This window comes from Vipera ursinii (assembly GCF_947247035.1).
Source record: "Vipera ursinii genome assembly, chromosome: Z".
Classification (NCBI taxonomy): domain Eukaryota; kingdom Metazoa; phylum Chordata; class Lepidosauria; order Squamata; family Viperidae; genus Vipera; species Vipera ursinii.
In genome coordinates, this window is record NC_139517.1 from 30,944,548 (window position 1) to 30,960,179 (window position 15,632).

At 37.3% G+C, this 15,632-nt stretch overlaps 1 protein-coding gene and 1 long non-coding RNA gene across 6 annotated transcripts in view; one reads left to right on the forward strand and one right to left on the reverse strand.

The window, feature by feature from the left end:
• Positions 1-9,370: 9,370 nt before the first annotated feature.
• Positions 9,371-11,665, reverse strand: LOC310650239. Its single transcript, XR_014494333.1, has 3 exons — positions 11,549-11,665; positions 11,223-11,437; positions 9,371-9,871 (listed from the first exon to the last, which is right to left on the reverse strand). It is a non-coding gene; the product is annotated as an uncharacterized lncRNA (long non-coding RNA).
• A 103-nt stretch (positions 11,666-11,768) lies between these two features.
• Positions 11,769-15,632, forward strand: part of SPOP (speckle type BTB/POZ protein) — a 79,621-nt gene continuing 75,757 nt past the window's right edge. For 2 of the 5 annotated variants that reach the window (XM_083376658.1, XM_083376661.1), the window contains exon 1: positions 11,769-11,841. The gene's annotated coding sequence lies outside the window, so the exon portion shown is untranslated. Of the gene's footprint in view, positions 11,842-12,251; positions 12,369-15,632 lie in introns of those variants that run through there. The other 3 variants (XM_083376660.1, XM_083376659.1, XM_083376657.1) reach the window with 2 other exon arrangements.

A 15,632-nucleotide genomic window follows, 5' to 3' on the forward strand; every position in this document is an offset into this window, starting at 1 on the left:
TGGATCTGACATTAGCATGATACATGGAAACAAAGTATAGCTGATCTGAGATGTGGCTTATTTGATAATCATTTTTGTAACATATGAAAGTAAAAAACATGTGAGATCCTTTAAGCACACACACACACACACACACACACACACACACACACATACACATATATATAGACTTTCATTTTAGATACACTTCCCTCCCCCACCCAAGTGCATATATATACATACATATACATATATACATTATATATATATACCGTGTATATATATATATATATATATATATATATATATATATATATATATATATATATATATATATATATATATATATATATATATATATATATATGCACTTGGGTGGGGGAGGGAAGTGTATCTAAAATGAAAGTCTTCTGAAAGTAGCTGAAAGCTGAATATAGCAAAACATTGCTTTTTAGATTAGCTTCAGAAAATAATCTGCAAAAATTTCCCAGTGGCATAAGGAGAGGTGAATCAAATTGAGCTTCCATTGTCTGTTTTGACTATTGCATAGATAAAAGTCCTATCAAGTCCCTCCAGTGAAAGTAGTGTGGTTTTGTTTGGGTTTCCCCCCCCCCCCTGTTTTGCTAAAACAAAGATTAGCAAATAGAGGAAATAATTAAATAACTATGGTTTTTGTATTGCCTTGATCATCAGGAGCTTATATGAGTTTTTAATTAGTGCTGCATTTTCAATAAAACTATCTGTACGTGTTACTGATTCTTTCCTGGATAACAGGAAGATAATTGCAAGAAATCTGTTTGAATTCTTTTTTTTTTAGTCAGTAAAGAAAGGGCTGATATATTTAATCAAGATGTAGAACTGCTGGCAGCTTTCTTGCAGCCCAGTCTTCATCTAATTACATTTCTACGTTTTTAGCAAATTGAAAGGGAAAAATGGAGAAAGAAAATAATTAAAAACTGAAGAGAAAGTGAATATTAAGAAGCAGATTTTAAAAAGCCATGCATGCTATAGCTTTCAAGGACATGGATTTAGAAATAAATTTAAGGACACAAAAAGCTGTCAAAATACTATAACTAGAGACCTGTCGAAGTTCACAAAGTTTGCTGCAATTTTTCAAACAAACTACATGCCTCGTATCATTTAGATGATCATTTACAATGCCATCCATAGGCTAGGAAGTAGGAAATAGAAGATTTAAGTCTGCTCCCATGTGGACACCAATTGTCCACAGCAGTTTCTCAAAGGTACAGTCTTGTCACCTGACATTCAGCAGCTGTTCCACTGTCCATTTCTTGATTGTTTGTGTTCATTGCTGCATGTTTAGAGAGGTAGATGGGACCTGTTTTGAGATCTTTTTTGTCTTTTTTATCTAAAAGTTCCATAGCCTGATTTTTTTTCTTTTTGACAATTCCAGTACAATATAGAAAACAGGGACTTTGCCACTCTCCTACTGGACTGATAGTCTCCATAGGCCATCTCCATGTAATCCTATCTTGTGTACGGCAAACAAAAGGGATTTGCAAGGAGTTAATCACTTCTTCTCAGTCTGCCCTCTGGAGAACCATGAATAGCCTAAAACATTTCCCGGTACATGGGATACACTCTCATGTATGTATTGTATCATTTAGCGTGGAAATGCAGATTTTCCCCATTTTTAACATGCAAAGTCCCTGTGTGGAATCATTTTATTTTTAAAGTACTGGTTGCAATGATTCTTATTTAAAAATCGGAGACTGAGATACTATAACATGGCTTGTATATTATATACTGAAAATAAGCCTGACTTGGTCAAGAAGTACCCAGCAGACTAGCAGTTGGTAGAGCAGCTATGAAGGCCTTGGAAAAAATATTCAGATGCTGTGATGGGTCTATACCTTTAAAAATCAGAATACTGTAAGCAATAGTATTTCCAGTGACAGTCTATAGAAGCAAAAGTTTTGAGACAGCAGAATAGAAAGAGTGTTCTGAACTTTGGTTATGGTGAAAATTCCTGGGAATGCTATGGACAGCCAGAAAACAAACAAATGGATCACTGAAGAAATCAACCCAGATGTTTCACTTAAGGCACAAATGACTAGGCTCAAATTATCCTAATGTAGATATTATGCAAAGATTCTCTTTAGAGAATGTTCTAATGCTGAGAAAGATGCAGGAAAGAGAAGGAAAGAATTACCAGCAAGTTGGATAGACTAGTTACAGTGGTGATGGGCATACTGTTAGATGACCTGAAAGATCACTTAGTGACACATCACATAGAAAATTTACCTATGTGATTGCTAAGAGGTGACATTGACAATGGCATATAATCAGCCATTTGCTTCTGTTTTATCGCTAAATTATACAATTATTATTGTAAACAGCCTCAATAATGACCTTTTGAGAAAGCAGATCAAAAATAAATATAAATAAAATCCTACAGAATTACAGTTCCAGCAAATGGCATCAGCAACTAGAGAGGGACGATTTCCCAATATTCTATATACTTCTACCTTTACTCCAAGGAAATTATAGATTATTTATTTCACTGTCCTATTTCAGCTTCAGCAAGTAGAAATTTTTAGATCCTCTCTTGATAAGAAAATAATTTTGGCCTATTTATAAAAAAATGAATAGCTAATAGACAAGACAATGCTATGGAAGGTTTCAAGGGCTGCTCTAAACATAATACTTTAGCAAAAGTTCCTAATGTTTTCTAATATTGTAACTGCTATTATAATACTGTTTTAATGTTTTTACTGATTTTTTAACATTATATTTAATTAATGTTTGGCCACTTTTATGCAGGTTATTATGATCAATGGTCAAAACAATAAATAAATTGATTACTATAAATAAAATAAAAATAACCTTGCTGTTGTCATTGTTGAAAGACTGAAAGGCCAGGTTAGATATTGATTATCATGGAAAAAAATTATGTAGTCTCATGGAGTAAAAAATGACTTGATGGAACATATAATCACTAGGTTCTACTGATAAATTATCCCTTAATGGAAAAAAATATATTATTCCAAGTTTCTGGAATGATTCAGTTTGGATGATTGCTAACTGCTAAGTCAAATCATATACACATTCTTATAAAAATGAAATAAGTATCAGTTACCTTATTGTAATATTTTATCGTGGATGGCAAAAGGTTAGTCAAGTGGATACAAGTTAGAGTCAAGTGGATACAAACTTTCTGTTTGCATGATGACTTATTACTCAATCCAACACATGTTCATAAAGAAGCAAATTGTATTCAGTAGAGGTTTCTATTAGTACAAACAGATATAGGTAAAGAATTGCTCCTTTGATCACTACTGAACTGAAAGCATTTTTCTTCCTGGTTATGACAAATATAGTCCTGTCAAAATCCTATAGAGATAACAAGGTTCTCTGTTGACAATTATTTAGATAAATAGCCTTAGTAAATTTATTTATTTATTTATTTATTTATTTATTTATTTGATTTATATACCGCCCTTCTCCCGAAGGACTCAGGGTGGTGTACAGGGCAATAAAAATAAGAATACAGGATACAAGATTTAAAGTTAAATGATTGTGCCCAATGTTAAAACCCAAACCCATCAGGCCAGGCCGGCTTGTTCGAATAGATGAGTTTTTAGATCACGCCGGAAGGAGCAAAGGTCCTTGTAGGACCAGGCAGATCCTGAAAGATCTTGTAAGCTACAAGTGGAATAGGCTTTAGTACTTGGGATCGCCTGGCAATTCCTCAGCACTTTTAGTCAGAATTGGAGTTATTAAAAAAAAAAAGAAAAATCCCAGTGAAACAGTGTTTCCATAACAGTCAAGAAAACTGCTTGGATATGATTACCAGGAATCCAGCATAATTTTAAAGTGTCTTTATCTTCTTCATCAGATAAATATCAGATTTGTCAAGTTTCTCCAATACAGGTAGTCCTCAACTTATGACAACTGAATCCAAAATTTGTTGCTAATTGAAACATTTGTTAAGTGTGTTTTGCTCCACTTTATGACCTTCCTTGACATAGTTGTTCACTGAATCATAACAGTTAAGTTAGGAACAGGGTTAAGTGAATCTGACTTTGCTTGTCAGGTCGCAAAAGGTGATTTTATTTTATTTATTTATTTATTTTAATTCCATTTATATCCCGCCCTTCTCCGAAGACTCAGGGCAGCTTACAAGCTTAGCAGTAGCCTTCATTCTATGTATATGCCTGCTTATTAGGGCTTTCGCGCCCCCCCAAGCGTCATTATTACAAAGTCAGCTTAATTGCCCCCAACAATCTGGGTCCTCATTTTACCTACCTCGGGAGGATGGAAGGCTGAGTCAACCTTGAGCCTGGTGGGATACGAACCTGCACTAATTGCAGGCAGCTGGTGTTACTTAAGGAGGCATTAGCCCACTGCTCCACCAAGGCTCTAATGATCATATGACCCTGGGACACTACAACTGTCATAAATACATGCCAGTTGCCAAGCAGTTGAATTTTGATTGCATGAGCACAGGGATGCTGCAATGGTTGTAAGTGTGAAATACGGTCACAAGTCACTTTTTTCGGTGCCGGTGCAACTTTAATCACTAAATATATTGTTTTATATTTACCAAGTTATTCCAAATAAGCATAGAATTGCCTCTATACTTAAGCATCTATTAAATTCAAACAATTAAATAAAGAATAAATAATAATACGGACTCTTGATTTTTACATTATGCTTTTTTTATTAAAGAGTTTTACAAAATTTTACAATATATCCCCAAATCCCTCCCACCCCAACCCCCCCACTTCCCCCCCCAGAGCTAAATACAGGACTATAGTTACAACAATCATATTCTAAATAAAAATTTACACAATATACAATCAACCAAATTCGTACTGCGCTTTAACTCTCTCTTAACATAACTACAAACAATAACAATATCCCACTAAATTCTACTCATAAGCTAAATGGAACTTTTTGGTCCCATATTTGTTTTCAATATAATTTATCCATCTCCTCCAAACTGAAATATATCTCTCCTGTGAGTGATCCTTTAAATAAGCAGAAATCTTGGACATTTCTGCAAGATTAGAAACTTTAAACACCCATTCTTCTACAGTGGGCAGATTGTCCTTCTTCCAATATTGTCCCACCAGTAACCGTGCTGCCGTTATCATATTCAACATCAGATTAGTCTCTTTGACATCACAATTTACAGCAATACCCAGTAAGAACAATTGCGGGGAAAACTTTATCTTCCTCTTAAAAATCTTTTGAATGTTCCACCAAATTTTAATCCAGAAGGCTTTTATGTTTCTACAAGTCCACCACATGTGGAAATAGGTAGTTTCTAAGCTACCACACCTCCAACACTTAGACTGCAGATTAGGATACATGTTGGACAACTTCTTGGGATCCAGATGCCATCTATAAAACATTTTGTAAAAATTTTCTCTTAAATTTTGAGCCTGGGTAAATTTAACATTTCTGACCCAAATTATCTCCCAGGTGTCCAACGAGATTGGTTCCTGAATATTTTGTGCCCACTTTATCATGCAATCCTTAACCAATTCCGTTTCCGAATCCAATTCAATTAAAGCATTATATATCCTCTTTATATGTGCACAATTTGAATCTCTAATTTGCTTTACTAAATTTTGATCTGTAATTGTGATACCAACCTTTTGATCTGACTTCCACCTAGCTTTCAATTGGGTATATTGAAACCAAGAGTAATTTATGTTTTCTTAACTCCTCTGCTGATTTAAGTTGCCAATCATTCCCTTGCAATTTGAGTAGTTCCTTATAAGAAACCATATCCATACTCACTCCCATAGATACACCCTCTATCGCGTGTCCAGGAATTCCCCAAATCGGTATTTTATAATTTAACTTATTATAGTACTTTTTCCAGACACGCAGTAAAGCACTTCTAAGAATATGGGATTTAAAAGCCCTGTCTACCTTCTTATCATAAAGCAAGTATGCATGCCATCCATATACCAAATCCCATCCCTCAAGATGAAGTATTCTCTTGTTAGTTAAATTAAGCCAATCACTAACCCAGGTCAAAGCAGCCGCATCATAGTACAATTTCAAATTCGGTGCCTTGAGTCCCCCTCTTTCCCTGGCATCCTGTAAAATCTTGAATTTAACTCTTGGTTTTTTCCCCGCCCAGATAAATTTGTTAATACCCTTCTGCCATTGATCAAGGTTGGCATCCTTTTTCAATATAGGTATCATCTGAAACAGAAAGAGGAACTTTGGTAGAACATTCATTTTAACAACTGCAATTCTTCCCAGTAGTGATAATTGTAATTTTTTCCAATTATTTAAGTCCCTTTGTACCTTCAACCATAGTGTTTCATAATTATTCTTATACAATTTTACATTTGAGGCTGCAACATGCACTCCTAGATATTTAACCTTCTTCACTATTTCAAAACCTGTTAAGTTAGATAACATATCCCTTTCACTCGTAGATAAATTCTTGGATAATATCTGTTTTATTACTGTTTACCTTAAACCCAGAAACCTTACCATACTGAGTTATAATTTCCATCAAGTCTACAACCGACTGTAGCGGTTGGGATACTGTCACAACCAAGTCATCAGCAAAAGCTCTTAGTCTATAATCATTCTGTTTTATTTTAATTCCCTTTATCAAAGAGGACTCTCGAATTTTAATAGGTAAAATCTCTAATGTTAAAACAAACAATAATGGTGATAGGGGGAAGCCCTGCCTTGTACCTTTTTCAATTCTAAAAGTCTCTGTTAATCCCCCATTAACTATAATTTGTGCAGTTTGTTGTTGATATATAGCTTTAATAGCATGTAGAAAACCTTCTCCAAAATTCATCTCCTCAACAACTCTTAATAAAAACTGCCAATTCAATTGGTCAAAGGCTTTCTCTGCATCCCAAAATATCAGTGCTGCGGAGACTTGGTTGTTCTTATCCAAATATTCAAGCAAGTTAACAATTTGTCTTACATTATTTTTCATATACCTCCCAGATATAAATCCCGATTGGTCACTATGAATCATTTGTTTCAAAACTTGCATTAATCTATTAGCCAATACTTTAGCAAAGATCTTATAATCTGTATTTAAGAGCGATATAGGTCTATAATTTTTAGGTTGGGTAAGATCTTGATCCTCCTTTGGGATCAACGATTCAAAAGCTGTCCTCCATGATGGAGGAACTGCGCCTCCAGTCTGAATTTCATTAAACAAAATCTTTAAGGGTTCAATCATTTCAGGCAGCAACTTTTTATAATAAATTGATTTTTACATTATGCTTAATGTAGGGCCGCTCTTATATAGGATGTGGAAAGTTCAACTGACGCAATATGCTGCAGTTAAGATGGTTCCCCACAATTTCTTTTTTAAAATCTTTGCACAGGATGCCAATTTCTTTCCAACTGTTGTAGTGTATGTGTTTGTGTATATCTGTGTTTGTGTGTACTATTGCACTCTCATTTAGTTGTCATTTAATTATTTTTTAAATGATAAACTTTTATAAAAATATTTTTCTACTTTGACATGCAGTAACATAACTTTGGTGTATTTCACATTTTATTATGAATGTAAATAAATTGCTTATATTTGAGAGACTTACCTATGCAAAGGGATATTTGCTACCCAAAAATATGAATTACCAAGTAATTTAGGCAAAGCAAAAGGCATTTATTAACGGGGATACCAAGGCTTTTTATAAGGTACAGAAATAAATGATACATACACTTGTTATATGCGATATGTCAGAAAGCAAGTAATCAAGTGCTCATTACGTAAGACTTGAACAATAGAAAACACAATTTTAGATAACATTTGAAAGAGGCAAATTATGGGTTACATTACACGTTTCCAGCTGAGTTTTATCTTTCTTATAACTTGCAAGTATATTCAAGGACTTTCAGAAGTTGCTCTCTATTGCTGTGGTAAAAAGACAAGTTTTTGCATACCAATTTGGCTAAGAGTAAGTGCCATTATGTTTTGTTATTTGCCCTGTGCAAGTTTGCATTTTAATATCCAAGTTGCTTCATAATTAATTGGATTAATACAAACATGGCAGAAATACCTCTTGTGTATTTGGGCAACTGATGTCCTTTGAAAATAAATTGGGGGATTGGAGTGTTCCTGCATTATAGTGAAATCAAATGCAATAATATGATTTACCCAACAATCGGTACTTGGGAGCACAGGAAAAAGAGGTTATCTCTTACTCCAAGGTGTCTGTAAAGAAGGAATACAATTCTATTTCACATGCCAGAATTATCAATCGTACGTGCTTGGGATAACTAGGAATTTTGCTCTTCCAGCCTGTCCCACCCCCATTTGCAGCATAAAAACCATTGTAAAGGTAGCAGCAGAAGCAAAGATCCAAAGAAATCATGGTGTTTTTTTAAAAAAGTAGTAAGTCCACAAAGATTATTTGTGGCAAGTTGCAAGAATCAGACAATATCCACCTGGAACTAAGGAGAAATTTCCTGACAGTTAGAACACTTAGTCAATGGAACAACCTGCCTCCAGAAGTTGTGAGTTCTCCAACACTGGAAGTTTTTAAGAAGAGACTGGACAGACATTTTTCTGAAATAGTATAGTTTCCTGGCTGAGCAAGGGGTTGGACTAGAAGACCTCCCTTCCAATTGTATTATTATTGTTGTTATTGTTATTATTGCCTGTGAGGAATCCAAGGATCTTTTTCTTCCACAAGGACAGTGGGTTGGGTAGCAAAAATTTGAAGTGGACTGTCCAAGTTTGGATCTAGAGTCCTGTGATGGAAACTTTAAGCAGCACAAATTCTCCCTGCTGAAACTGATTGCTCAGGGCAACTGTAGGTCCCATTGCTGTCCACAGCTTTCAGTGCTGCTTCTGTAATGACAGAAACTGTTTGGCAGTTAATTCATTTCCACCTAGCCATGGATGCACTGAGCTAGCGGAGAAGCCACCATTTGTGAGTCCTTTGTCTAGAACAGTGATGGCGAACCTTTTAGAGACCGAGTGCCCAAACCACAACCCAAAACCCACTTATTTATCGCAAAGTGCCAGGGCCACATCCCTCATGGGGGAGGGGCGGGCCCACTGGGTGGGCATGGCAGACTGGGTGGGTGTGGCCACCTTGATGTTGCTCATGTGGGGGATGCCTGTGGGTGCCGGGCAGGGTTGGGGGAAATCCAGGGGGTCTCTGCTAGGTGGGGCAGTGGGCTCATCCTACAGGGTGAGGCCGGGGGCAAGTGGGGGTGCCACTGCCACAGTTTCAAGGCAAGGTGAGGCAGGGGCCGGTGCTGTCTGACACCATCAGCCCCCACACAGAGGCCAGCGAGCGCGTGGGAGCCAACGGTGTCCGTCAGCAGCCACAACCTGCCAGCCCCCCAACTGGCACCCTCAGGGGCTCCGCAGCCTGCTCCCAATACTGGGCCAGCCCTCCAGTAGCAGGCAGAGTAGGGGAGGGGGAGGAATGTGATGCAGACCACCGGATGCGCCTACTCCATCCCATCTGTTTTTGCTTGCAGTTGGAGAGCAGGCCGCTGCTGGTCATCTTGGCCCCCTCGCAGATCTTGCCTTCGTGCACCCGACGTATCCTGGCCCCACCTCGGGCTGCTGTGGTGCCTAATGGACCTGCACAAGCTGCTGGCGGCAGCAGTGCATATGCGCACAGAGAGGGCTCTGAGTGCCACCTCTGGCACGCGTGCCATAGGTTCACCACAACTGATCTAGAAGAAGCTCCTGGAAATTTCCACAAAGGCTCCAGGAATAAGCCTGTTTATAATAGTTTGGGTATCACAATATCCTTTCACACTTAGAGTCAGAAGATGAAGAAAAGCTTGTAGAAAAATTAGGTGCCTATTGGAAACCATCCAGAACTATTCCAAGATGCATCATAAAGATATTGCAAGTGGCAGTTCCAGAATCTGAAAAAAACTTTTCATAAGCAATAGCAGATACCTTTAAACATAAGAAAGAAAAACTAATTAGCATTCAGATCAGCAAAGTGATTGCCTTTCATAAAACAAAGAAGTGCACCCAAAAGTGAAATCAGTTTGCGTGAGCAATTTGGCAGCCTGAGGTTGATTCCTCTCAGCTGCCGTAAGGCATCTGTAACACCAAAAACATAGTCAGTGAAGATATTAAGTTTTGTCTGTGGCAATACAACAAACATGAATTAAGACAGTACATTCAACTACTCAGGCTCCCAAGGACGGTAACAAGGGTTCCGTTCAGCAGATTAAAAAAGAAAATAAATTTATTCCCCATTAAACAGATTTTGTCAACCCCAAAGGAGACCCAGCCAAAAAAGCTTCAAAGGATTTGTAGGGACACCTTAGTATGAGCAAGGTTTCTGTACAAGGTTTACACTCTGCAAACAGTTATGTTGGCAACTTCTTTCATCTCTAGTGTCACGAAGCAGAGTTGTAAGATTCAAAATTGTATATAGTTTCAAAGTCTCATTTGGAGTAACTAGGAGCTTTTCTTCATAAGTGGCTAAACATTGATTCGAAGAGAAAAATAAAATTTGCTTATGAGAAACAAAAAGAACAATCCCCCCCAAAACCTAGTTTATGGAAAACTCATAAGCAAGTATTTTGATATTTGAACAGAAAGGACAGCAGAAGCCAAGCTCTTAGGCAATTACTGCATAGGATGCAGCTAAAGCAGTGATACCTTAACACTGATAATGTAATAACAACAACAAAACCTCTTCACTATAGGAACACAAGAATACTTCCTCCTCACTTTTCAACTGGGGAAAGTATATGGCTCTATTACACAGGTAGGAATGTTTATGTGGAATTCAAGCAAACCATTCAACAGTCAGAGAGACAAATAAAGACAAATATATTCTTAAATAAAACAAAGACAGATTATTGTGATTGTAATAGCATGGGAACGCAGTAGTGGCGTTTGGATAACAAATCTTGTATTAGTTTTGACAACATCAAATTATAGTCTTGCAATGTTCATCCAATTACTTCTAATTGTTTTATTACTCCACGAGCAATATTTAAGGAAAAAAATGCAAATGTCTTCTGACAATTTTATTTACAAAAAGAAAAATGCTATATTCTTAAGAGGGTTAATTTTGCTTCTTAGATTATAAGAAAAAGGTCTTAAGATGGTGTTACAATTGGCTTCTGATTGCAAGGACAATACAAGAAAAATAAATGTTTTTCTTAAGTTGAAAAAAGGGCCTAGACTGTCATGTTAAAAGTACCACCACCTTTTAAAATGCTAATAATGAAGCCTAAAAGTTAGGAGAATACATTATGGTTCAATAAAACTCAAATCTATTACTTACCGATGCTAGTATCCAGACACAAGTGTCTGGGAGAAGCGCCAGATCTTCGCAGCATTGCCAAAAGCCAATGGGAGCCGTAGGGGCTGCCCTATTTCAGGCAGAGGCTGTTCCATAGGGAAGACAGGATCACAGAAAAGGCATTCTCTCAGGTAACATTATGTTTGTTTTGTTCCCCTTTATTTCTCGGTGGCAGCATGATCTTTGAAATTCAGTACCTGAAATATTATTAGAAGACAGTTAAAAACATGTTTATGAATTGTATTTAGAGATCACTTAATCGCTGCATTAAAATCGGGTGTACTTTTAATGTGCATATTGAATATTACTTTCGATAATAATGCCGAAACATGATCCCGCCTCTGATTATTTTCCTTCCTTCCTGGTTATCTCCTGTACTATTCCCAATATTCATCCTCGACATTACTTCTTTCCCGCCATTTTTGGTGCGTCCGCTCCCTTGTGCGCATGCGCAATGGCGCCACCTCCCAGTCTCCTCCCCGTCTGCCGTTGAATGAACGAGGCGTTGTGGCAACGTCACTTAGAGTCCCGGATGTGTCAGGTCAGGGCGTTATGAAGAGACCTCAAGGGGACTGCTGCAGCTATTGCGTATCGTTTGCAGGTGAGGTGGAACGGGTGACAGGTATAACTCACCACATCATAGGGACAAAGGGAGTAATATATAACGCTCGTAGGCAACTGATTGCAAAATAATGAGCCAAAGGCCCTGACGCAAGAAGGGGCGGGGCGGAAGGCTAAAAACCTCGGTTGAGGGTCGCGCATGCGCTATGATGTAGCCCCGTCCGTTCGGAGTGTAGCCCATGCGCCTTCATTCAAAGTCTGGCAGATTGCGCAGGCGCCGTGCATGAAATCGTTGTGCGAGAGAGGGAGGTTCAGGTTAATTCTAGGGCACGCATGCGGTGCAAAAAGTTTGTGGCATGCCGCTCCTTTGCGCCTGCGCTGAAGGGAATGAAAGAGGAACAGTCACATCCTGCAGCTTCCTGGCTTTTCTTTCCTTCTCCTCCCACCCCTCTTCTGTTGCGCCTGCGTATAATGTTGCTGCAGGGGCCTTGCGGAATAATGATCCTGGTGCAGCTGCGTAAGGGGGAAAGGATTGCAAGACGGAGAGATGCTGCCAAATAGTGAGCTGTGAGTGCTGTTGCTGCTTTTCAAAGGGAAAAACAAGTAGAAGGGACCAAGAATGCTAATGGAGTGGGGAGAGGTGTTATCTTATTCTGTTTATGTAGTTATCCCTGCCCACTATACTGTCCGGGTCATTGGTTATTCCTATTTATCTTGATAAAGAAAAAAGTGGCAGAAGTTATTTACTGAGGCCAACAGGTAAGAGTCTTCATCCTGATCCCCTTTCCAAGAAGGCAAATAATTAGGTTGAATAATTGGTAAAAGGTGAAATGATGTTAAAGTTCATCAGTCCAGTATGATAACCGATTAAAGAAGGCAGCTTTATATTCTGATGAAGTTTGGTGAGAATGAAACCTGGGCAGGCCATAGGCAAGAAACTTGCTGTTTTCTCATCAGTAAAATAATAACTTCAGTCAGTTTTGCACATTTTATAAACATAAGCAACTTTATTTCAAAGTGACTGCTGTTGAAAGGATAGAAATCAGATGTGATCTGTACAAGATAATTTTTTAAATTTTTCTAATATACAGTTTTTCCTGTTCACAGGATGTATATTTCCTTTAAATTTGCACTTGAACATCTTTTAAGATACAGAAATTTAAAAATTAAATATCTGTCAACATTTGGTGCCTTGACTTCTCAGTCAGAGATTTGATAAATGTGTAAAACTTTTTTTGGAATGCTCGATGGGTGCAGTATTAATGATTTTGCAGAAAAGTAAATAGTTGAAAGGGATAGTAGCTATTTATTGATGTACATAACTATTATTCAGAAATTATCTTAGATAACAGGTAAGTGGGTTTCTAGATCAAGAGATGTGGCTTCTGTGTTGTTCCTTTGGAAGAGAACTTCTAGCAGGTGTAGTTAAACTTGACAACACTACAAAGTTTTGTCCGCTACAGTCTCCTGCTCTGCAGACTTTGAAATCATGGGGACCTTGTTTTGAACTAACCAGTAGTAATGGCAGATCAGATCTTTAAACATTTGTAACTTATCAAGCAAAATATTCCAGCATTGTAAAATCAAAGTCCAATAAATCAAAGTATAGATTTGAATTAAAGAGAATCTGATTACAAGAGACTATAATAATTCAGATATTGGTTTAAGATATAGGTTCAAATCCATTCTTAGCAGTAGAAGCTCATGTGGACCAGGTAGTGTCTGTATCATGTGATACATTGAGTCACAAACATATCAACTGAGCATGTTCTATGAACCCAGCCTCTTTGGATAGTTTATGGCATAGTATATCATACAAACTGAAAAAGTTGGGCAATGTATGTAAGCCATGCTTAGATAACTCTGAGTTAGCATGTCATGCAAATAATACCTGTTGTTCAGAAAACTTGGAGAGGATGCTACATATAATGCTTTTTTCTCCTGAAGAATAAATAGGATATCAGTCTAACAAATGAGTATATAATATGTCAATGCTTAGATTGATTAATATTTAAAATGATTAAATATTTTAAAATAAAGTGACTTGATTTAAAGCTAAGCAGTGAACTGACCAAGTTTGTGGACAATACCAAGCTATACAGGGATGGTAAAATTGAAAAGTGATGTGAAAAGTTCCAATAGAATTTCTTTAAGCATGATAAATGGTAAATGCAGTTTAATTAAATGGTAAATGCAGTTTAATTTAAGTAGTGTAAAGTGATGCATATTAGAACAAAAGCTACTCCTAATTTTGCATTTACACAGCTAGGGCCTGAGTCTCAGTTATCAAGGGAAAAGATCTTGGGGGGCATAATAAATAGCTCAGTGAAGACATCAATGCAGCAATGATGAAAAAAGCAAATGCTATAGTAGCATTCATTAGGAAATGGATTTGAAAATAAAACTGCTAATCTTGTAATGTCATTATATGGATCTGTATAACTGCATCTACTATATAACTGCATCTACTATGGTGTATACCAGTTCTATTCATCACATTTAAGGTACAGATGTAAATTCAAAAAAGTACAGAAGGAAACACAAAAACATAACTGGTCAAGGCAAGATTCTTCCTATGACTAGAATATTTCAGATTTCAGCTTGGCCCAAGGGTAGGGTTATGATTGAGATGTAAGATATGGAGAAAATGGACAGGAAGATTTTTTCCCTTTTAAAATATTCTGACAAGGGATCATCTGATGATGCTGATTTAGATGTTTTAGAACAGGCAAGAACCCCTTTACAGTACATGTAATTAATGTCTAGAATTCATTACCAGTAGACTAGTAATGGTCACTTTTTTGTATAGCTTTAAAGGGAGGCTGAATTCATGAAGAAAACAAGTCTTATTAAGTGATACAAATTAAAGGCTCACTTAATTCTGGTTGAATGCACATGTTTCCCAATATTAGGGAAAGGGGAACAACAAAGGGAAAAGATAATGTCTTGGTTGCCTGTTTGCAATAATTCACAGCCATATGGTTGGGGACTCTGAGAAATCTGGCTTTTACCTGTTCCAACAGGGCTATTTTTATGTTCTCTCTTTTCCTTCCTAGCATTTTCCTGCAGGTGCTTTTTTTAAATCATTACAAATGATACTTGATTTATGACCTTTCATTTAGTGACCAAAGTTACAGTAGTACTGAAAAAAATGATTTATGACTGTTTTTCACCCTTATGACTGTTGCAGCAGTCCCATGGTCATGTGATCAACGTTTGGATGCTGGGCAACTGGCTCATATTTATGGCAGTTGCAGTATCCCAGTGTCATGTGATCACCTTTTGCAACCTTTTGACAACCAAAGTCAATGGGGAAGCCAGATTCACTAAATATCTGCAGTGATTCACTTAACAACTGTGGCAAGTAAGGCCATAAATGGGGCAAAACTCAATAACTTTCTCACTTAGCAACAGAAATTTTGGGTTCAGTTATGGTTGTAAGTCAAAGATTACCCGTAGAGTGTTGATCCATTGGTTATGACAGGAATTGAATGACCAGATTGTTGCTTAATCCTGATGTAGGTTGAGAGTGACTGGCCCAGAATCATCCAGTTGGCTTTCATGATTAGGGCGTGACTAGAATTCACAGTTGTCTGGTTTCTAGTGTGGTATTTTAACCACTAGAGCAAACTGGTTCTCTTTTATGTCCTCCTCTCTACTTCATAAATATTGCTGGAAATGTGCTTCTTAGTTATCCATGGTAACTTGCTTCAACAAATGTGTTCCAAAATTGGTGTATTTTGAGGCTTGAATGTACTTCTGGGGCAAGCTCTAGAACTATTAGGTGGATGTGAGTTTATCAGCAATTCATTACAACTGTTAAGGAAGGTA